This window comes from Dipodomys merriami, unplaced genomic scaffold (assembly GCF_024711535.1).
Source record: "Dipodomys merriami isolate MVZ:Mamm:240054 unplaced genomic scaffold, mDipMer1.0.p SCAF_14, whole genome shotgun sequence".
NCBI lineage: Eukaryota > Metazoa > Chordata > Mammalia > Rodentia > Heteromyidae > Dipodomys > Dipodomys merriami.
The window spans coordinates 6,267,784-6,292,638 of record NW_027202715.1 but is presented as its reverse complement, the minus strand read 5'-3'; the positions used below and the strand labels follow the sequence as shown (position 1 = coordinate 6,292,638).

At 42.4% G+C, this 24,855-nt stretch overlaps 1 protein-coding gene and 1 pseudogene across 31 annotated transcripts in view; both read left to right on the top strand.

Annotated features, from left to right (window-relative positions):
• Kcnma1 (potassium calcium-activated channel subfamily M alpha 1) overlaps nt 1–24,855 on the top strand; it is a 701,247-nt gene that overhangs the window by 251,725 nt on the left and 424,667 nt on the right. The window lies entirely within an intron of this gene.
• Nucleotides 4,922–5,006, top strand: LOC138826259 (U6atac minor spliceosomal RNA; annotated as a pseudogene).

The window sequence follows — 24,855 nt, the reverse complement described above, 5'->3', positions numbered from 1 at the left end:
AGACAGAGAAAGACAGAAAGAAGAAACCTTGAGGTTCCAAGATAGGAATGAACAGCCCAAAATAAATACAGTTAAATAAGATTGATTCTGGGGCCAAATAAGGTTCAGGATAATTGTTTCTCTTGTGGAGAGTCACTAGAGCTCACAAATGAATTCATCTTTTTGTGTTTTCAGTACCAAATGTCCTTGGTAGATGCATTAATCCTCCTGTTTGCCTCACTTCCTCCACCTGACCCCCTCACCTCTGCCTGAATTGAAATTAAGGGCCATTCAGTCGGAAAAACCTATTAATACCCTGCCTGTAGACAGCTTACTTTCCACTCAGACTGGCTTGTCCTCCTCTAGGCTGTGAGCCTTGGGTGTCTCTGCTGTATCTATTAGTGTCCCTCTTGGACCAGTGGCTGAGGTGGTAGAGTTCACTGAATGTTCTCATCGTTTCAGGAAACTTCCAAGTCAGTTCTCATGGTTAATTGGACATGGGAACGTAAGAAAACTGCACTGCTTCTAGACTGAGGTGAGGATCTCTGGTGGGAAGTGTGGATTTCATTCTTCTGGTGCAAGAGTGGCCAATGGAGTGAAGCTATTTCCTGTGCCATCATGATCTTGAACTTTCTGGCTTCCGGGTGCGCTTGTCACTGGCTCCTCTTGTGTTTTATAGGCAATTAGAAACCTTTTAACGAATTAGATGTTCTGTTTTGGGTCATTTTGCTCCACCACAGTTTTCAAAGATTTTGAAAGTTAACTTTCTATTTCCTTTCCAAAATAACTTCTATGTTTCCTCCTGCCCTGGTTACTTTCATTTGGATTTTGTTTTCTAGAATGTATTTCTCAAGATCTGTGATTGTCTTATTTGTTTACACATACACATAATGTAACATTGTCTTAGTATGTTCAGTTATATCATTTATATATATATATATATTTGATAGGAATATATGCACATTGTATATATTATATTCATTTATATATGTACATGTGTACATATATACTACTATATCCTCAGTGCCTCCAGCAATATTTTGCAAAGAGAGATTGTTGCTAAAAATGTGAATGAATGAATGCCAATCAAACAGGAAGACACCTGGTTCCTTCAATTCACTCTCTCCTTCCTTCACTGTTTGGGGCGAGGCTGTGTGGTTTATGATATCAAGCAGTTGAATGCATGGTTAGAATGATAGACTCCGGAGCCAGCTTGCCCTTGCTTAACTATGACTTTCTGCCTGGAGGACAAATTAATTTGTGTTTGCCTCAGTTTCCTCAGTTGCCTCAGTTAGCAGTACCTATTGCAAGGGAAGATGAAAAGTCTCAGGTAAATGTCTGGTTCATAGTAAGAGCCAAAGAGGCATTACCATTATATCAACTGTTGGAAAGAAATGATCCTTTCCCCTACCTTCAGTAACCTGGTTAGTTGGCTTCAAAACTCATCTGGGGGTTCCATGGGATCATTTAGCAGGAAAGCACAGCCACACTGGTACCCATCCTTAGGCCAGGAGACTTAACCCACCAACTCTAGAGGAGGTGTCCACCCTGGGTCGGGACAGAGCATCTTTTCTTATGGTTGAAGCTCTCTGAGGCCTGGCAAGACCCTTCCCCTCCAGCCTCTGTCCTTACCGTAGACCTTCAACAATATTTCCATAATTTTATTAAAAGCTAGTGTGTACTGGTCTCCCGAGTGACACCTCCCAGTGATGGGGCTTTGCTCTGCTCCTCTGCATTGAGAACTTGTTCAATTATATGCTACCTCTGTGGTGGACCCAATCATGTCACACATTAGCTTCTGATTATAGCTTTGTCCAGTCTCTCTTGAGAGGAAGGAAGTGAATTTACCTTGTGTCACCTCTGTATGTTGCCAGCAGGCTTTGATAATAGCAGCTTTCATGTTTTCCAATTTCTCAAAGAAGGAAACTTTCTGGCTGTGACCAGTGCTGGTAGCCTGCATGCTGTGCCTGGACATGAACTTGAGCTGGCTCCTCACAGTGATGGTTGCCCCGGTGGCTCATAGGGAAGTGGTTGGTAATGGTGATTTAATTTATAGATTTAATCTACAAATTAAGATATGCCTTATAAGAGTAGAAAACCTTGACCATTGCAAAGAGCAGAGTCCTAGAGTCTCTGTGCTCTGAGGGTTTTGTTTCACTGATGCTCTTGGCAAATTTCTGAGTCTCCCTTGGCTTCTCTTTCCATTTGTAGGACAGGCATAGTTATTGCCTCTTAGACTTAAGTGAGAGCAGATGAGCTGATGTATACAAAGTACTTAGCACAGTGGCTGCTGTTTAGCAATTCCTACAACTTTAATCATTAAAAAGCTATTTTGGCTGCTCACTGGTAGTTTATGCATGTAATCCTGATACTCAGAAGGTTGAGATTTGAAAATCAAGGTTTAAAAATCAGCCCAAGTAGAAAACTTTATGAGACTGTTACCTCTAACTAACCAAGGAAAAAAGTCAGAGCTGTGGCTTGAGCAAAAAGGCCAAGTGAGAGAGTGAGGCCTTGAGTTCAAGACTTGTTCCTGGCACTCACAGATACACATAGGTACACACACACACACACACACACACACACACACACACACACACACACACACACACACACACACACCTATTTTTGTTGTTGTTGTTATGAAAGGGAAAGAACTAAAATGTGAACTGGTCCCTGCCATTTAATACCTGTATGACCTTGGATTCCTATTGGCCATTTGTGAGATGAAATGAGGGTGGATCATCCCTTGGGGTAGCTGTGAGGCTTTAGTGAGTAGCCATGAAACAGCTTGGCACTCAGGAAGTACATTTGATCATCAGTCAGTCACCATCCACTATGGGGGCTGCGAGATGAGCTGTCTCCCCACTCGAGGGGAAAGTGGAGTAGAGGGAGCCTACAGAGGCAAACGGAATGGAAGATGACCATGGTTCATGAAGGCTCTTCCAGGGAGAGTTGTACATCTCTGACCATACCACATTCCACACTGGTCCCGGGAATCCTGGTGCAGGCCAGACTGGGAGGAGGGAACAATGTTGGATCACACTGGTCCCAGGAATCCTGGTGCAGGCCAGACTGGGAGGCGGGAACGATGTTGGATCGCACTGGTCCTGGGAATCCTGGTGCAGGCCAGACTAGGAGGCAAGAACGATGCTGGATGTTGTGTGACTCCTTCCACCAATCTCAGACTTAGCTGATAAATGCATCCAGAAAGGTCTGCAGTCCTGTGACAAGCAGCAGACCCTCTCTTGTTGAGCTCCTCTATCTGCTATGAACCCCACCTTGCAGTGAGCCACCATGCCCCTTCCATCTCTGTGACAGTCACTCGGGCACTGCGGGCCCCCGGGGACACCTTTCCCAATGAGCCGTGATGACAGCCAAGGGCTTGTCTCTGGATAAGATAGAAGACAGAATTCCATGGCGCCTCTTCTGGAGCATAAACAAGCCAACTTTCTCTTAACCATTTTCTTGCTGTTTGATTTTTAAAGTTGATGTATTCTGGTCTCCAGTTAATGCCCAATGGCAATGCCAGCTTGTTCAGGAGAATCCCTGTACAAGAGGGGGCGATGAGGTTCTGGCAGCCTCCAGCACTTAGATCTGATTTCTGATTCAGAGTTGGAACAGGATACAAACTTTGGGCGCTCTCCTGCCTTTGCAGGATCTGCAGGGACACGAATTGCATCTAAGAAGCTTCAGCCTCAGGTGCTAGACCTTGAGGCCTCTTTAAGGTTAGAGGTTTGTGGCTGATAAATCCTTCTTGTTCTCTGAGCCTACAACTTCAGCCAAATGCAGCAGCAAGAGCCCTTGTTTCCACGGAAGCCCAGGCCTTTGTGTTTGGGGACCTCATGCTAATACGTATGAGGGAGACGGCCTCCAGAGCACTGGCCAGATGGGGTGAATTGCTGTGTTTTTCCACAGTGAAAATGAATGGGAATGCGTAGTGAGGGAGAAAGAGCCAATTAGAGACACATGCAGAGAAATGAAGGAAGAGAAAAAGAGAAAAGAGGAGAGAGCCAGAGATGTGGGAACAAGGAAACTTAGACAACAAGTCAGGAAATAAGACAGACAAACTCCTACCTAGAAGGAGACAAATGTGCAAGTAGAAAAGCATCATGATAACTAATAAGTATTGAGACTGGTGCCAGGCTTTGACATATGATCTTGACATATGTCTTTGTAGCAATCCTGTAAATTAAGATTATTGTCAATATCATGTTATAGTTAAAACACTGAGCACCAGAAAAGTAAACTGTCTTATATAAGGCTCAATTTACATGAGGGAAATTGGGTTAGAAACCAGGTCTGCTTGACTTTCAGAGCCCAGTTGCTGAGCTGCTGGCAAAAAGGCCATGACACTAAAGTGTGAGAGAGCACCTCTGAGTCTCCAGCAGTAAGACATTAAGAGGCCCTGGCACTCTCTCTTACAAGAGGGATGTGTTTGTAAAGAGGCTCAGGGGAGGTAGGTGGGTGAGTATTATGCTTCTCACTCTTGACGTCAGTGTGGATTAGACTTTAGTAATGGAAGAGCATATTTTCCCCAACAAGAAGCCTAGGTGTAGTAGGTTTGAACTGCTGATGAGCCAGGCTGTTTTATCATGCCAGGATTGACATCTCTAGTTCAGATACTCTCAACTCTTTGATGGATGGGCAGTTTCAGGCTTTGGGTCTATTTCCAGGTAGAAATAGTGAGGGCAGCGCTAGGGCAAATTGTTCCCTCCTTTTCCTCATTGTACATCTTCAGAGCATGTACCGTGACCAGCTGTCCATTGCCACAGCTGCAAGGAAGGTGGGAGCATAATTATCGGACTTTGTATCTGCTATGACAGGCAGGCTAGAAATCCCTCTGCAGCTCAACAAAGTAGCCAAGGCTCAGATGCACCTGGAATCTTCACATTTTGTTCTGTTAAAGTTGTAGGCATATTCCTTGACTTAAGATGCTATTCTGGTTTAGCACTCCCCTTAAAAAGGATGGAAGGGGGCCTTGGGCCTGACAATACACATACAGTTAAGGCATCTAACCATCATGTTTACCCACAGAGGAGAAACACAAATGCACAATACCTATGTATTTGTATAGAATTTTATACCTATATATACCTCTGAGATGAGGTAGCAAGCAATGTCTTTTGTTTTCCTTTTTGGGGTGCTTTAGTTTTCTTTTTATATGATTGTTTTTGTCAGTCATGGGACTTTAACTCTGGTCCTGCGTGCTGTCCCTGAGCACTTCAGCTTAAGGTGAGTGCTCTACCACTTGAGCCACTGTACCACTTCCGGTTTTCTGTTGTTAATTGGAGATAAGAGTCTCTCGGACTTTCCTGTGCAGGCTGGCTTTGAACCATGATCCTTAGCTCTCAGCCTCCTGAGTAGCTAGGATTACAGGCATGAGCCACTGGTGCCTGACTTTTTGTTTTCTTTATACATATGGTTTATCCTTCTGTCTCTTTGGGAAGGTGGGAGAGGACACACAACCTGTGGGAAAGCCCAGCAGTGGAACTCACTGGAGATTGATGAAAGTGAACTATACAACCCATGGGTGGAAATGGGAGAGAGGGAGGGACTGGGAGAGAGTGAGGGAAGGGGTGACACTGCACTGAAAGAAATGTACTCCTCACCTAACTAATGTAATTGTAATTCCGGTATAATAATAATGTTAAAAGAAAAGTAAGAAAAATACTAAGAAAGATGCTAATCTGAAGTGACCTGGTATTGGAGGTGGGAGAGGCAGAGCCCTCAGCTCTGTCCCCTTTCCATGTGGCCGGAGGTGGTACAAACACATCCCCATCTGTCATGTCTGGAAAATCAAGACCCAAGTCTCTCAGATGCCTGCTTTCTGTGCAGCTTCCATCCCAGGGGAACAGCAGATTAGATCATCCAAGGAGCAAAGAGGCCAGGAAAGGGGGTGGAGGAAGAAGGGATGTAGACTTGACAGAATTTTTCTCAAAATGTCATTTTATTGATTTGAGAGAGACATGAGAGAAGTGTGAGAGGTGGGGAAGAAGGGGCTCGGTGGAGGGTGGAGACTGACCCTCAACCTGCCTATGTTTGGTTCTGAGCCATCTTTAGACCAGTATTTCTCAACTGTGCCCAAGTGTTCACATATACCTTGCAAATATTTTGTTTTCCTAATGACTCCCCCGATGAGATTTTTTTTAGTACCACAGATGCATCCTTAATCTATTTACATACTGCATCGGTATCTATGTTGCACTGTAAATGGAGTAAGCTATTTTTTCCCATCCTGTATCAAGTTTTTATCTGCTTAGAGGAAATATTGCTCCCAGGGATAATGTAAGCATTAGCCACATCTCTGGAGCACATATACTGTTCCCTGGGAAGGGATAAGCTGGAACACCCTCTCAGCTCAACCTTTTTGCTTAAAAGAAGAGCTGCTAACAGGAGTCACACAGTTCTTGAGCACCTATAACGTGTCAGGCACCTGAGGAGACACGCTTCAGATTCATTGCTTCATCTTCTATCTGTGGGAGCTCCAAGTGGTCAGAACCAGGATCTGTTTCACAAATGAGGCTCTCAAAAGTCAGAACTTCACCCCTCCTGGAAGAGGCACAGCTCACCTGGGCGAAGGAGCTAACACTATTCCTATCATGGGTGGCTAATTGTCACATGGAATTATGGCTTGGATCATGGCTTGGATTATGGCTCCTGTACTGTATTGAAGGCTTGGTTCCCCAGGTGGTGGCATTTTCTGGGAATTTCTGGAGCCTTCAGGAACCTTAGGAAGTGGGGCTTAGCTGGAGGAAATAGGTCAGTAGGGGTGTGTTCTTAGGGCTCTATCTTGTCACCCGTGGACACCTCTTTGTTGCTCTCTCTCTGTTTCTTGTCTACCATGAGATGAACAGCTTCTGCCACATAGCACCCCCATGATATGCTACAATGGCCCCGGAATCAACAGGGTCAAGAACTATAGACTGAAACTCTGAAACTGTATGCCAGAATAAATCCTTCCTCCCTTCACTTTTTGGGTCAGGCATTTTATCCCAGTGACCGAAGTCTGATCATCACAGAACGATGGGATCAGAGCCAGTGGCTTGAGCAGAGAAGCAAATGGACTGGAGTCTACAGTGGGCTTTCTGTAGGTGAACAGCCCCCAAAGAGGTATTGAGTTGAAAAGGGAGTTAATCTAAAGGGGAGACACAAGGAACAGGGGCTTAGGACCTACAAGGGGCTCTAGCTGTAGGTCGGGTCTTTCAGCTCAGTGCTGCTAGAGGCTCAGACCGAGGCCTGGATTAGGCTTGTTATTCCTGGGTGTTGGCTATAACATAGTATTGAACTAGGGGCCCAGCCTGGGCCTGCCTTGCACCAGTTCCACAGGGACCAAAAGCATTCTTTACAGATCAGGATGAGAGTGTAGAAATATGAAAGTCAAGAATCTGGGATATCTTACTCAGGGTCTTCTAGAAATGGAGTGATATTCTTAGAGTATCCAAATGGAGGAAATCTTCCAGAAAACAAAGAAAAGGAGAGTCTGTTTCATCAAAATATGGTAAGAATCTTGTGCCTTCATTCTCAAGGTCCTTCTAGCTCATCTTTTCTTTTTTTTTTTGGAGGGGGGGTCTGGTCATGGGGCCTGAACTCTGGGCCTGGGCGCTGTCCCTCAGCTCTTCAGCTAAAGGCTAGCACTCTACCACTTGAGCCATAGCACCACTTCCGGCTTTTTTCTGTTTGCTTATGTGGTGCTGAGGAATCGAACCAGGGCCTCATACATGCAAGGCAAATGCTCTACCACTGAGCCACCTTCCCAGCCCCTAGCTCATCTTTTCTTACAGACATTTGCAGCAGTTTTTACTGATGTATTTGTTAATATTTTATTAACAATAAATATTAAGGATAGGCTCCAGTAACAAAAGACCCCAATATCACAGCTTGCTTAAAGAAAAAAACAAAATGTTCTGTACCCCTTGGTAGAGTCATTCTTTCTGTTAAGCTTGATCTGAAATCTATATTTCCCTCATCCTAAGGCCCTTTTTTTTTTGTTAGTCTTGGGGCTTGAACTCAAGACTTGGGACATTGTCCCTGAGCTCCTTTTGCTCAAGGCAAGTGCTCTACCACTTGAGCCACAGTACCACTTCCAGCTTTTTCTAAGTAGTTAGCTGGAGATAAGAGTCTCATAGACTTTCCTGCCCCAGCTGGCTTCAAACCATGATCCTCAGATCTCAGCTTCCTGAATAGCTAGGATTACAAGTGTGAGCCACTGGTGCCTGGCTAAGGCCTTCATTTCTCCTGTACCAGGAGAAGAGGATATGGAGTTGTACATAGCTTTGAACTTTCAGTCAAAAGCTGACATATGCCATATTCATTGATGTGTCATGTTAGGCTTAGCCTAACTTCAAAGGTTTCAGAGAGTTGTCCTCCTGACTTGTGCTTAAGATGTAAATAATCTGTTGGTAGTACTAAAATTGACCACCACAATGATGATAACCAATGAGGAAGGTGTTAAACTGGTTTCTCAAGATAAAGTTTTAATGATTTTAATGACACCGCCACCCCAGGGAGGGGCAGGGGTTTTCTTTTTTTTTTTTTTTTAATTTTATTTTATTTGAGAACATACTGTATGGAGGGGTTACAATTACATTGGCAGGATAATGCATACATTTCTTACCAAGCATTGCAGCCTCCTCCTTTGTTTACCCTTCACCTCCCTTCCCAGCCTCCCCCCTCCCCCCCACCCAATCATACCCCCCTCCCCCCCCACTCCGACATTGTAAAGCTTGCTTTGACATGACATTTTGTAAATCTCCTTGTTACAACAGGTCCACCTGAATCCTTAAACGACTTGTTTGTCCCCCTCTCCTCCACATGTTATACTGACATCAAATAAAGTGAAAGCGGGGGTTATACTGTGGGGGAGGGACATACAAAGCAACAAAGAAATAATCTTATAAAAGGGGTTTTCTTTTTATTCAATACTCTGATGAGTGAAATTTGGTGAACATTTTTGGTTGACCCAATTGAGAGCAGCACCCATGGGCAAAGGAATATGTTGATGAAAGGAAATGCAATGTTTATTAAGTCTCTACTCTTCAGGGAGCACAGCACTAGATATAGATACACAGAGAAAAGCCCAGTCTGAGAGTGAGTGGTCTACTGAAGGTAACAGATGACTTGCCTCTGGATTCCAGAACATCCCCAGTCTGCCTCCATCCTGCCACCGAGTATTCCAATTGCTTGTTGGTTGACTCTCTTAGAAGACAGAGGAAGAAAGCTTTCAGAAGGAGATGTGGCCCATTAATCAGAGTCCCACAGGAACAGATGTATGGTGTGTTCTTGACCATCACGGTACTATGCCTTGAATGTTGGCTTATTCAGCCCCTCTTGCATTTGATCCTACTAGGGCAGGTATTTCTAGTCCCATTCAACAGACAGGAAAACAGAATTATATGTGGTGTGTCGTCTGGGTGTGCAATGTTCTTTGAGAATGACCATTCATCTCCTTTCTGGCTGTGCTCGTCAATCTGGACCTGCCAAATTCAGCTTTCTATCACTCAGCACCCAGTGCTATCAATCAAGTGTTCTCAAATTGGTGGAGCTTAAAAATGACAGCCATTTGAAATTGAGTAGAATTCAGTATTATTAAAATAGCATTCTAAATTTTAATCTCGCACATTGACTTTTTAATAGCTTCTACTTTCACTAAAAATTATGGGCCGTGCTCATAGACATTCAATTTAAATACTGTCAGGCAAGATTGATTTCTTTTCCAGCATTGCCAGATGTTTTTTTCTTCTTTCTTTCCCTTAAAATTTTTAAAGAAATAAATGAGTTAATATTTTTACTATTTAGTGATTTTACAAAGTATAAAATAAAAAAATACAGTTTCTCTTTGTTTATAACATTACCCCTTTAAAAATACTCAGGATTGAACTCTTAGATCTTCAGGCTAACTAGGTAGGCGCTCTACCACTTGAGTCATGCCTTCAGACCATTTTGCTTTGCATTTCTTTTTTGGATAGCTTTTTCCCATGCTGGCCTTGGCTTATGATCCTAGTATTGTCTGCTGAGAAGTTGGAATTTACAAGTGTGAGACACCATGCTCACCCCTTTTTATTCTTTTTTTGGGGGGGTCCGGTCGTGGGGCCTGAACTCTGGGCCTGGGCGCTGTCCCTCAGCTCTTCAGCTCAAGGCTAGCGCTCTACCACTTGAGCCACAGCACCACTTCCGGCTTTTTTCTTTTTGCTTATATGGTGCTGAGGAATCGAACCCAGGGCCTCAGGCTTGCAAGGCAAGCTCTCTACCACTGAACCACCTTCCCAGCCCCCTTTTTATTCTTTATACTCTACCTTCTGGCCTTCTTTCTAGCTTGTTCTCTGATAAGTAGAGAAGGTTCCTGAAAATAGGTATGAATATTTTTCTACTCATCACCATATCATTGTAATGCTGCCAAGCAATGTAGTGGTCAGTGTGGGTTCCCTATTTCCCGTGCTGTGTCGGTACTAAATCTCTCCAGTGCTTGCCAAATCTCCCAGGAGCTATCTAAGAAAGGTATTCCTCTTTCACTTCTGTACCTATTCTACTTTTCCCAAATTTATCTTACACCTTTTCACCTCATCATCTTCATCTACCCATTCACATCCCTGTATCTACCTTGAACTAAGAGTAGGAGAGCAGAGAGAGAGAGAGAAGGAGATGATGATAATGAGACACTAACAGGTGATGAGAAAGGTTGAGTACAGGGCTTGACATCAGACCTGATCTAGTTCTGAGTTTCTTGTTTTGCCAGTTGTGATTGGAAACATCATTCAGCCTCTCAGAGCCTTGTTTTTCTCACTTGGAAATTGGACTTAGTGATATCTATCACAGAATTTTACAGTATGGACCTAGGATGAGCAGAATGGATACATGAGGAGTAAGCACTGTGAGTAATGACATGGATAGCTAATGGCCATTTTTTTCTCTCTCGCCTGAAGTGTGATACCCCAGACCAGCAGTGCTCAGTTCTAGATACGTATTAGCCTCACCTAGGAGACTTTTAAAAAGTGCTCAAGTCCCTACACTTCTCTCTAGAAAATCAAGTCTAAATCTGGGAGAGCAAAGTGTGCTTGCAGTACCTTGATAAAAATTCTCTCGAGATGAATCAGATGCAAGCAAAATAGGAGAATGACTCTTCAGTTCCCAGGGTTGCCTAGAGTCTGAATACCCTTTGCTTTTGTGACCAGAGGAATCTTATTTTAGTGCTTGTGGGCAAAGACCTAGATCTCTGATTAGCAGTGGGATGGCATTTTTTCCTTTCCTAACTCCCCAAGACAACCAAGAGAAATATAGATTCAGTGGGTGGGACACCTGTGTAACTCCTGTGTTCACCACCATTGTTTCTACATGGTGGAGCAGGGATGGAGAAGATGGATAAGGAAAAGGGAGGATGAACGAAGGGAGGCAGAAGCTGCCCTCCTGGAAACTTTAGAAGCCCTCTGAGATGATCTCTATTCCTGTACTCTGAAAACATGTTAAGGGAGATACAGAATGTGGTCACTAGCAATATCTGGTTAGTGGACACTTGAAACCTGCTTTGTTTGAGTGAAGATGTTGCTATGATATATGTCTATTCCCAAACTAATTTCCAAAAGTGAATCTCATTAGCAAAAAATTAAAAATATTGACTATATATGGCAATGGTATGTTTGGGATATTAGGTTATGAAACATATTGAAGTTAACCTCACCTGTTCCTTGTTATTTTTTTGATGTTCTGCTAGACACTTTTAAATGACCTCTGTAGCTCTCCTTATTTTATTCCTATCAGATAGCACTGACTGAGCCTCTCTCTCTTTTGGTGCTCTACAGACATTTCACAAGGTAGTAGGCCTTAATGTTTCCATTAGATACATGGTTGAGGGCAAGGACCTCAGCATCCCATTTATTTTATGTTCCCCAAGCACTGTACCCTGTACCCAGCAAGAGGTTGGTAGATGACTTCTGTATTTGTAAATAATGATGTGATGCTGGTAATGATGAAGATGATGATGTAACAAAGCTGAAAAGGTTATAAGCTTTGTTTTTAGAGTTTGTAAAAAGCAAGATGAAACTAATGTTTTTATTCTGAATAAGCATCTTCAAATACTTCTTAATTTTTAAAATAATTTACATACATAAAGATCCTTGGTATCAGGAGTGGAAATGTGTCTCATAATTTATATTTAGACTAAGTTTTAGTAAAAACGCTCCTAAAATATGTAGCGAACTCTTTCTGTGGGCCATTACTAAGCAGTGAATGAATGAGACAAAAACCCTTTGCCTTTGGACTTGATTCCGTATGTGAAAGACAATGCATTTCCAAGTAAAATGTTGACCTGTCAGGTGGAAAAACAATATCTCAGAGAAAAATAAGCAAAAGAAAACAAAGGAAAATGGTTATGGGTGCAGACAGGTGTGTAACTTGTGAATCTTTCATAGAGAATGCTTGATGTTAAGTAATAACTGACCAGATGTCAGAAGAAGATAAGCCATTTTCTTGGGGCTCAGTTGACCTTATTGTTTCAGCAGCTCCTCTAATGGGCTGCTGTCATTTGTTTATGCACTCAACCAATGCAAGCATTGAAATCCTACCATGTGTACTTCAGGCAATGGCGACATGAAGACCCAAGGTTCACCACACAGGGAACTCCCTGCTTAGCTTCAGAAGTAGGAAGATGAGACAGTTGTGCTTCACCCTCACTGCTAGAAAGCATGCTCCATCAGGTGACACTTCAGCAGCTGCAGAATTCATTGTTAGCACCTGAAGGTAGTCCAAGAAATATCTCATCTCCACTATTCTGGAATGCAAGGGGTACTGGAAAGGCCTTTTCGGGAGCCTGGGTCTTCAGCAAGTGCAGTGGTCCTCTGGTCATCATTTTGAGCCTGATTTGAGGCCTAGAAAGAATGCCATTTCATTGCAATGTAGTGATTACAATTTGGACACAAAAGTAAGTTAATTAATTTATCAAGAGAGAAGCTAACCTCTGTGCAAAGTGGTTCCAGATAATAGAACTCACAGCTCGTCCTTTACCATCTATTTTCTATTATTGCTATCTTACCTTCTGGAACTGGATGGTAGAATTGAGACCTTCCCTGACTTGAAGGGGCTATCCTGGAGTTCCAGGTAGGAAACAGGATAAAAATAAGTATTTCTTCCAGGAACCATGGTTCATATCTCTAGTCCTAGCTACTCAGGAGGCTGAGATCTGATGATCACACTTCTAAGCCAGTCTGGGTAAGAAAGTCTGTGAGACTTTTTAAAATAAGTTTTTTATTGTGAAAATACTGTACAGAGGGGTTACAGTTACATGAGCAAGGTAATGAGTACATTTCTTATCAAGCATTGTTGCCTCCTCCTTTGTTTTCCCCCTTCCTTCCCTCCCACTTCCACAACTACACACCCCCATTCCTCCACTCCCCTACCCCCTTATCCCCCACCCCCACCCCTGCCTAAATTGTTAAGTTCGTTGTTCAACAGTGTCTTGTACATCTCATTGTTGCAATGTCCCCAGTTATCCACCAAAAGACCAGAAGTGGAGCTGTGGCTCAAGTGGTAGAGTGCCAGCCTTGAGCAAAAAAGCTAAAGAACACCACCTAGGGCCTGATTCAACCCCTAGTGCCCACACAAGATAAACAAAAAACTAAAAACATAGTTTTCTAATTTATTTTTATAAAGGTTTGTATTAGCCTATATTAGCTGGCCAAGAGCAGTGTTTTACTTAAATAAATGTGTGTTCTCTGGGCAAACCACTTCCACACTTAGACTTGGTTCTTTGTTTCACTGTTGAACTAGCAAAGTTCTCTTAATGCAACCAACTCCCAGGCTCATTGCTCAATCAGTCTACTATATTTCTTCATTGGTCTGAATCAGACCGACTAAAGGATTTTCTTTGGAGAGCTGTGTGATTTTCCTGGTTTCAGTTTCTCTTCTTTCAATCCCTCTGACTTCCTTGCCCTGATCCCATGGTGTCTCCTAGTTCCCTGTCACTTCAAAAGTCTCCTAGCTCCACCTGCATTTCCCTTAAATCCCCTGTGAGCCATACCTGATGCTCTGAGGAGGGGAGGCAGATGGTAGACCTGATCATCTCGCCACAGTGGGAGGCTGATGAAGGCAGCTAAGGTGACAGCAACAGGAGGGAAGGTGGAGTTTCTGAGCTGAGTCTTCAGGAGACACCGAATCATCAAATGATCCCTGAACAGAATCGCTCACCTGGCACCAGTGCTGCTGGCAGAAGGTGGCAGCAGCTCCCTCGCTTCTTGTCCAAGCAAAGAATAATGTTGGGCAAATGGCTGGAGGTTTGGTATTTATGGCATTGTACTATGGCATCAATGTCTGAACTAAGGTCCCTGAGCTCTGTTACAAAGAAGACTTTTTGTCCCCATGTTGTCCTGATCCAGAGCAACTTCCTCTCATTTTCCTTCCCTTTTCCTAGCCAACTCCTGTGCACCCTTTGGGTCTTAGCTTTAAACCCCCCATTCAGGGAAAACACTCTGCATCTGTGCTTCCCAATCCCCAGCACCCAGTCCATCACACTGTTCCATCTTCAATTCACTCCCCTGTCTCCCACACTGGAACATGCCCTCATTGACAAGAAGGCCTGTGTCATGTTCTGAATTGTCTTTCCAGGGACTGAAAAGACATCCTTGGTTCTGCAATATGTGTAGACTTACGTGCATCCCATCTGGGTACAAGCCATCATTCAGTTAATTGTAGCTATCTCTTGATTATCCATTAAGGGAAGGAAGTAGCAGTTTGGATAAGCCAAATGAGCAGATAATCCACAATTTATTTCTTTACGGCTTTGAATCATTCCCTAGGGAAATTTCGGAACAGAGACAGGTTGTCTGTCTTCTTGATTATCTCTGTATTTATTAAATAAATGTGAATACTGATCATTAGAAAGTGCCTTTCATTGCTTCCTGCTTCAGCATCAGTTTTTCCCTCACTGGATTTGCCAACTAGACAAGAATGGTGTTGTATGGAGATGGACATGTCTTTACTGACCTACTATTGCCACAGTGCCAATATACCATAAAGCAATATTGTAGAAATTAAGCATAAGGATATAAGAAGTTATTACTCATTGTTAGTTAGTATGTTCCTAATGCTCAGAACTACCAGTCAGTTTTCAGAGGCCTAGGAGCATTCCTCTGGAGGTGCATCATGGGATTTAAAAGTGTTCTGTGTGAATCATCCATGATAACTGAGCTCTCTGTGGTTCAGGCCTGGGGCTGGCAGAGCACATAGTGCCCTGGAATATGGTTGAAGGCAGTGTCTGCTGATGCCCCTTTTAGTCTAGGTTTGGGGTGGTATGGTGTGTTGTTGTTGGAGAGAAAATAAGGCAGGCCAAACAATAGCACTGACAAATGAGAACGTCTTTCTATTTCTGAGAGACTCAGAAATCTCCTGGATTGTTATTCACCCTCTAGCACCCTGAGTGGACAGAACTATTTCAGTTGACAGATGAGGAAAATCAATCCTCCTAGCGGAAGTTATCTTCTGCAAGTCATATAAGTAACAAGTAAAAGAGCTGAGATTCAATGATATTCTTTCTGATTGCTTTTCCCACTAAACCCTACTTCCTAAAAAGCCAGCCAGAACTTTCCTAGATTTGCCATGCACTAGCGGCTGTGTAATTTAGTAAGCTACATCAGTCTCTGGACCCCTTCTGCCTGTACTCTACTCTACTCTACCCTCCCCTCCCACCCCTCCCCTATCCTACTCTACTCTCTGTGTGTGTGTGTGTGTGTGTGTGTGTGTGTGTGTGTGTGTGTGCTGGGGCTTACACTCAGTGTACTCAGGGCCTTTCACTCTTGCTTGGATTTTTCACTCAAAGTTGATGCTCTGCCACTTGAGTCACACTTCTACTTCTGGCTTTTAGCTGGTTAACTGGAATAATAGTCTCTTAGATTTATCTGCTCAGGATAGCTTCAAACAGAGATCCTCAGATCTCAGCCTCCTGAATAGCTAGGATTACAGAGAGCCAACCACCGCACTCCCTCCTTTTGAGGGTTAGTAAGATGATTAAGGAACTAAGGTGTCTGACAGTGTTCAGGAAAGTTTTTGAGTTCAGAATATGGGGAGATTTTTGCCATTGGTTTATTTCCATAGGGGTCCCTGGAGTTTCTGGGTCACGGCTGGCAATATTAAGCCAACATCAAACATTCTTCAAAGGAGTGAGTCAATTGAGATCTTGGCTTTGGTGATCTTCACAGCCTGTAAGAGCCCTGGGGCTCCCTGGGATCTTCCAGAGGCTGATAGAGGGGGTAGATGCAAGTCGGGATGGCACTGTGTATGATGAGGAAGGAGGCAGAGAGCAGCTCTGTTGTGATATGATGAAAGGCAAGTAACTATGTCACAGCTTTTAGGCAAGTTGTGGCTTTTTATTACTAAAAATTTCTCTACTCTTTTTATGATGAAATGGACAAGAGAATAAATAAAACACACTTCTCTCAACTCATATATTACCTGCTCACAATTTACTGAGGAGGGGGATTGAGGGGCTACATATTAGAGAATGCAAAACAAGATGGTAGGAGGGAGAGAAAGGATTCCTTCTGTGTTAAGCCTAATTTGGAGCAATACTAATAACTACCAAAACAATTTCTGCCATCAATCTGTTTCCATGGTTAGAGCTGGACATAAGAATTTGGGGAGATGTTAACATTTTCTCCTTAATGGTTTCTCATGAGAGCTGGGTTTTTTTTTGTTTTGTTTGTTTGTTTTTGTTTTGTTTTGTTTTTATGCCATCCTGAGGCCTGAACTCAGTGCTTGGGCCCTGTTTCTGTGCTTTTTTACTCAAGGCTTGTGCTCTGCCTCTTGAGCCACAGCTCGACATGTAGCTTTTTGGTGATTAATTAGAGACAAGCATCTCATGGACTTTCCTGCCCTGGCTGTCTTCAAACTGTGATTCTCATACCTCTGCTTTCTTTCATTTTTAAACAATATATTTTTTAATTAGAGAAGTGTATATACAAGATGCACGGTGTCCTGCATCTTGTATATACATTTTTCTAATTTGAGGAGGGTAAGGGAAATAAAATGCTGAAATAAGGAACAGGTTGACCCATTGTAGCAATGAGCTGTACAAGACTCTATGTTGAAAAAGAAATTTACAACTTAGGTGGGAGGGGGGTAGTTGTGAAGGTGGGAGGGAAGGGATGGCAGGGGAAAAACAAAGGAGGCAACAATGCTCAATAGAAAGGTACACATTACCTAACTCGTGTAACTGTAACCCATCTGTACAGTATTTTTACAATAAAAATTGTACAAAAAAGATGCAGGGCACCGGAATTAAATACAGTGCAAACAGGGGTTATAACATGGGGAAAGATACAAAAGAAACAAAAAATAACAATACATTATAAGTACATTAAAACAAACAGCAAGAAAGATAGAGCCTCTTGTGTCCCTATCTTGGGATTCATTCTGCTTAGCATCATCTTATATGGTCATATGTATATAGATTTTGATCTTTTTGGCTTGTCCTAGACATATACTAGTTATTGCAAATAAGGGAAACTATAGGAACTATCTTTTTTGGGTCTGGCATACTTCACTTAATATATTTTTTCCAAGTCTTTCCATTTCCTAACAAATGGGAGTTATGTATATATATATATATATATATATATATATATATATACATATATATTTATATATGTATATATATCACATTTTCTTGATCCATTCATCTACTGAGGGGCATCTGGGTTGGTTCCATATCTTAGCTATGGTGAATACTGCTGTGATAAACATAATTGTACTGGTACCTTTAGTATGGCCTTATTTGTGAGCATTCGAGTAAATGCCCAAAAGTTGGATTGCTGGGTCATAGGGGAGCTCTATGTGGAGTCTTTTGAGGAATCTCCATACTGCTTTCCAAAGTGGTTGAACAAGTTTATACCTCCACCAACAATGTAGTAGGATTCCTTTTTGGCCACATCCCCTCCAGCTTCTGTTGTTATCAGAGTTCTTGATTATAGCCATTCTAACTGGGGTGAGGTAGAATCACAATGTTGTTTTGATTTGCATTTCTTTTATGGCTAGAGAAATTGAGCATTTCTTCATGTGTCTATTGGTCATTCTTATTTCCTCTTCAGAGTAGTCTTTCTTTAAATCTTTAGCCCAGGTGATTGTTTCTTTGAGGATTTGTTTTTGGAAGATTTAATTTTTTCATTCCAAGTATATTTTAGATATGAGACCCTTGTCTGTTGTATGGCTAGTGAAGATCTTCTCCCAATCTGTGGGCTTTCTATTGATTTTGCTAGCTATGTCCTTTGCCATGCAGAAGCTCTGCAGTCTCATGCAATCCCATTTGTTCAACCTTTCTTTGATTTGTTGTGTTTCTGAGTCTTTATTAAGAAAATTTCAGCCTGTGCCAAGGAGCCCTAGAGTTTCTCCTATTGCTACCTGTAATGTTTTCAGGGTGTCTGCTTTGACTTCGAGGTCTTTAATCCATTTGGAGTTGATTCTGGTGCAGGGTGATATATAAGGATCTAGCTTTAATGTTCTACAGGTAATCAATTTTGCCAGCACCATTTACTGAAGAGGCCGTCTTTCTTCCATTCTATATTTTTTTAGCTCTCTTATCCAAGGTGGCTATAGATCTGTTGGTTTATTTCTGGGTCTTCAGTTCTATTCCATTGGTCCTCAGTGCCAGTTCTGTTCTGATTACTATGGCTTTGTAGTAGAGTTTGGAATTTGGTATTGATATTCTTCCAGCACTGTTCTTTCTGCTAAGGATTGTTTTTGCTATTCAGGGCCTTTTATTGTTGCATATGAATTTTTGGGTTGTTTCTTCTATTTCATTGAAGAATGAGTTTGGGGTGTTGATGGATATCACATTAAACCTGTAGATAGCTTTTGGCGGTATTGCCATTTTCACAATGTTAATTCTTCCAATCCAGGAGCATGGGAGGTTTTTCTACTTCTTTGGTTCTGGTTTAATTTCCTTTTTCAGGTTTTTAAAGTTTTCATCATAGAGGTTATTCACTTCTTTAGTTATCTCCTAGGTATTTTATATTTTGTGGTCTATTACAAAAGGAGTTGCTTTCCTGATTTCAACTTTACTCTTCTTGTTATTGGCATACAAAAAAACCATTGATTTTTGAGGGTTAATTTTTTTATCATTTACTGATTTGTTTTATTGTGAAAAAAACTGTACAGAGGGGTTACAATTACATGGGTAAGATAATGAGTACATTTCTTATCAAGCATTGTAGCCTCCTCCTTTGTTTCCCCTTCCCATCCCTTCCAAGTGAGGGTTAATTTTATACCCTTCTACTTTACCAAAGTTTTGTATCAGCTCACATAGCTCAGCTTTCTGAGTAGCTAGTATTACAGGTGTGAGCTTTTGAAATTCAATTGGGAATCAGGCTACAAGAGTGAGAAAGCCTAGTTAAGCCAACACATGTTTATTCTCAGTAGTGTTTATTTGAACATAGAACCAAACAGTCTTGGAAATCTCTTAGAAGATATGAACTTTGACTTCCATTTATCCATTTAAATATGTATTTTTGAACAAGGCACTGGTGGCACGTGCTTATAAAACCAGCTCCTTGGGAGGTTGACATCTGAAAATCACAGTTTGAAGCCAACATTGGCAAGAAAGTCCATTAGATTTCTATCTCTATAATCATACACCAAAAAGCCAGAAATGAATGTGGAGCTCAAGTTGTAGAACACCAACCTTGAGCAAAAATGCTAAAGGGACAGTATCCATGCCTTGATTTCAGGCCCCAGTAGTAGCACGGAAATGTGTATTTTCTTCTTAGCTTTTAAATACTATTTTCATAAATAAAGTCTTCATCTGGTTGCAGGATCTCTCCCCTCCCCCATACACACATTAAAAAAAAAACCTCCTACCAGCCTTTGGCCAGTTGTCTCTTTCAGGACCATGGACAGGGACCTGCATGTTCACAAATGCTCTTTGAGCTAAACCCTGTAAGCTCAGTGTATCATCCTTGGCACGTTTTTCTAATTGTGGTGGGAATTCATACTAATGCTGTCTGTGTATACACTTGCTGACATGAGAATGGATGATTCTGTAAGCCTTTTCCAAGAATAAACTGCAGAGCAGGTAACTGACCTTTATTGTTGTTTGATTTGTTTTCTGTGCCTTTATTGGGACCTGACATTATCAACCCTTTGCCTTGTATGTACCTGCCTGAGATTTTGGTTGGTCAATATATTGGTGCCAAAAATCAAGCAAGTAGTGATATCATTTGTCTGTTTCTCCATCGTTAAATGATGATGGTGACACAGATGATGCCGTGAATCTTTATTGGGTGATTACAGTAAGCCAGGCATTGTGCTGATGAATGCTTTGCATTTGTACTGTTTGATTCAATACCCATAGGAGAGCTGGATAATTTTAGAGATGAAGAAAATGAGATAGAGAGAGAATGTGAGTTGTTTGAGATGATCCAGTTATCTCCATTCTGACCCTGAGATTATTCTCTGTGCACTGCTGCAGGGTCTTCTGGGTGGAAAAAGGAGATGACTTCTGCTAAACACCTGTCTTTGATGCTGTGCAATGCTGTGATGAGGAGAATTCTCCTTTATAGTTAGGGAACATTGAGAAAGTAGTTGGTGACTTGCCTATGATCACACATATTATACACATATTATACAGAAGTAAATTCCTTCTCCTCTGTGATCTCCCCCCTCCCAATGGGTTGTGCTGTTTCACAAACTCTTCTTCACCCTTTACAGACAGTCCTACCTTATTAAAAAGTCTACTTTTTCACTCTAGAGGGAGAGGTAGAAGATGTGGTTGGGACTTTATAGGATCTGATGCTCAGCTCTCTGTTTTGCTTAGGACCCAAGCTTTTCTAGACTAGGAGGTGTTGCTCCTCTAGAGGTCAGGATAGCAGGAAAAGTTGCTGTAGAAGTCATACAGTATAAATTCAGAAGCAAACATGGGTGTGACATGCAGAAGTGTTGATAAGCACCTCCAGTCTGGGTGCTCTTACTGTACCACCTGTTGCTGGCCCATTTTCGAGAGAGGAATATGAACCATGGTGCTGCCCAGAGGAATCTTTAAAACAAACTTGCCTGTGGCAAGTGAGGGCTGGTGCTCTCCTTGTTGGCTGCCATGATTCTCAGTTCTTACCATTCCCTTACTGGAGTATGAGAACCCATATTTGTCCTTATAGATGGAAGCTGATCTCACTTTGGTGTGGACTGATTTTATGGACAATCTCAAAATTGAAACAACATCACCTGGTGGAATCTTGGGTTGTTCTAGAGAATTCTTTAATGTCCAACAGAGGAAGTGTGGGAGAGCAGGATGGAATGCGAGGGTCGGGTTCCTCATCCAATGATCTTTCCACACAAAAATGATTACCACTCACAACATGTGGCCAATGCTGTTGATTGCCAATAAAGCTTCCACTGGAAATCAAGCCTTGAACTGTATGCTTTGAAGTTTATGAGACTAAAATAAACAATGGTCCTTCATCTCAGAGAAGGGATTGACAGCTTGGAGTATGAGATATAAAGCAGACCGCCACCACCATCATTATCACCAACTGGATTGGTGTTAATACCAAAGTGAAACCACTCTCTATGCATAAGCTCAAACCTGGGTTTCCAAACACCTTGTCCATCATTATCACCACCACCACCACCACCACCACCACATCATCATCATCATCATCATCATCATCATCATCATCATCATCATCATCATCATCATCATCATCATCATCACCAAACCTATTGTAAGACATACACTTCCTGTGTGTCTGACTCTGTACTACATTATGTATATTATGTCTTCACTTACAATGGATGGCAACCTTATTAGTAATCATGCTTAGAGATTGGGTTCAAAGTGTTAAGTAGCTATTTTAAAGCCCTCCATTATGAAGCCCCACATGGGGAACGTAGTTAATTAGGCACAATAGAAACTTGGGAAAGGCAAAATATGTTTTGTGAAGAATGTGAGACTTGGGGTGCGGGGGCTTGAGCTAAGTGATAGTGAGATTTGGACAGTGAAAACAGATGAATGGAGCAGACAGATTATATAGGAAGGAGCTACCTAAAGGAAAGGCTAAAGCTTACACTTGGGAGCAATGTGGAGGAAGATCTCAGGTGAGCATATAATGTAATTGCTATGTAGTCATTCCTTATTCCTTATTCCTTATTCCAGGCCAGGTGCAAGGCTCTAGTCACACAATGAGATAATGACCCTGTATTTAGGAATGGGGAAGAAGGTCCACAAACCTAGACAACATTTTTTCAGGTGGTAAGAATTGGACAAGTGAGTTCAGAGGAATGGGGCCAAATTCAATCTTCAGTATTTATAGTAAAAGCCAGAGGAAGGCAAGGGAGGATTCTGAATTGGTAAGAACCCTGGCTTATATCTTTTATTTGGTGAGATATTGCTGGAACTGTGGGCAGTATCCTTGGGGAAGAAGGAGACAATGAAGGTACAAGCAACAAAGCCTCAGCAAAGTTTGGGCCAGCATCAATGCAGAGCAACAAGGCAAGGAGCAAGAATGATGATATTCAGTGGATAGTGGAAGGGTTTGAGAGGGGCCCCAGAAGGCACTCATGGAAGATACATTGTGAAGTAGCTGACCTTAAGTCACTGACCTTAAGGTCATTCTCTCTCCTTACCTGTTTATTCTCCACCTGGGATCAGGGAAACTGTTAATAACATTCCCTGGCTTGCTCAAGCTATAGCCAAAAAGCCCAGGGCTGCAACCCAAAGCTAGAGCTTAGGACTGTCAAGGGATATAATTCCACTCAAAAGCTGTCTCCTGTAATCAGACTGGTTGTGTTTGCATTTACTGTGCCAGCCATGTCTGTTTCCCCCAATTCCCAGTGCTGAGGCTGGTGGCTGTTGGCAGGTGGGCTCTGGGAATCTTGGCTCTCTGTGGCAGGCGAGGAGGGGAGACACAGCTGGAGCCAAGAGAAATATTAACTTGACATTTAGCAAAAGGATGAATCCATTTGCTGCACTGAAACAATGAGGTGTTTGCATCCTGCCTTCTGCTTCCTGGTTTGGTTTTTCTTTGTTTGTTTGTTTTACTTCTCAGTGGTCTGGGTAGGATGCAGTCTTGACAGTATAAATCCTCCCAGAGAGTTTAAATCCAACTTGGATACTTGAATATGTGTATTGGGTTTTGTTGTTGTTGTTGTTGTTTGGTTGGTATTGGTTTTTGAAGACAGAGTCTTGTTATCTAGCCTAGGCTATTCTGAAACTTAAGATCATCCTATCTGGAACTCTTACATGCTAAGATGGCAGTCATCCACCACCACAGTTGGCTGGACTCACAGATGTTAATATGATTCCTTGAACTCCTTCTGTTGCATCTGCCCTGCCTTGGCTTTTCAGAAACTGTGTGTAGGCAGGAAGCAGTATGGGCTGAATTCTCGGGAATGTTGAGGATGTGGCACAAGTGCTACGCAGGAACTTAGCACTTACCAGGATTCTGTTATTTGCTGTGTGGTTCAGAGATAGTTAGTGAGGTTCCCTTCTAGGGGAGAAAACAAACTCCAAGCTTCCCGGATATTTGAAATGTGGCAGGCTTGATATTGAACACTTCGGTTACATATCATTTAATTCTCATCAGAACACAATGGATGCCCCATTTTTCAATGAGGAAACTGGAAGAGTTTAAGGGTTTATTTTTTCAGCTTGGGATTGGCAGGGCCAGGAAGGAAGCCATATCTGCCTGACTGAGATGGTCACACCACTGTCCAGGTGGTGTGGACAAGTTTTGAGCACGGACACAGTATCTGGAGAGTGCTGCACTCACTGCTTCCTGTCCTCTCCAGGAGCACACTTATGATGGTACAGGGTACATTCAAGACTCAGGAAGCAGTCATTTGACCTCAGTGCCCACCCCACCCCACAGTCCCCAGAGAACACACTATGTCTTATCTTCTTGTCTTCCCCAAACTTGATCTACATCTGCCTACTACCATTCAGGAAATTATGGTATATTCTCTCCAGAAATTGCCTCCATGCAGACTCTACCCTTTATGGCCTGGCCTTGGATAGCTCTACTACTTGAGCTCAGTTCATAATCTGAAATACCCCTATTCCTTTTACTCCAGACTGCTCCCTCTATATCAGGATAAAGATCCAAGAGCCATGACATGATACTGGACCACTACCATATGCAATGATGCATATGATGAGAGGGGGAAGGAGAGAGGGAGAGACAGAGACAGAGATAGAGACAGAGACAGAGAAAGAGGTATAAAATATATATTAATATATCTATATGTTACTTAACTTTTCTGTGGTATTCAGCTCTCATTCATAGTTTACCCAAGCTATCTGTAGAGTGAGAATTCATCCCACAGCTCAGGTATGTGATATATCCCTTGTTATAAAGTTACCTTCTTGTACAGTGATGGGCCTGGCCACAGGTAGGTTGAGGAGATCCAAAACCAAGCTCTGCTCCTCTATATGACATCTTCATGGTTCACTGTATCCCTACTGAGTCAGTTCCCAAGCTTGCACAGAATGGAAAGGCTATTATCAAAGGCTTTACTTGTTAGAATTTGTGTCCCACCTCAAGCCTACTCTTCCATGCTTATTAGCAACTTTCTAGAGTACACCTTGTCACTAACAGAAAAACTTAACTCCTGAGGGTCATGGTTTCCAAGTGAGGGGTAAGTTGGCTCTTTGATGAACCAGTCTGTTCTCAAGGTGACACTAGGGTCAGCCCCTGGGCCTCCATCAGATATTTATTGGGAGTTCAGTGGTCTCCTGTCTTAAAGGAATAAATCTGCCTCCCATTGGACCTGATGAGCAGGTATTTGCCAGATACTCTGTGGGAATGCCAAGGTTACATTCCATCATTTAAAGGTGATATATGTGTGTTGGAATACAGTTGTTCTGAGGATCTCTCTGGGGTTATGAATTCTGACCTTGGTAGGCTGAAGTCA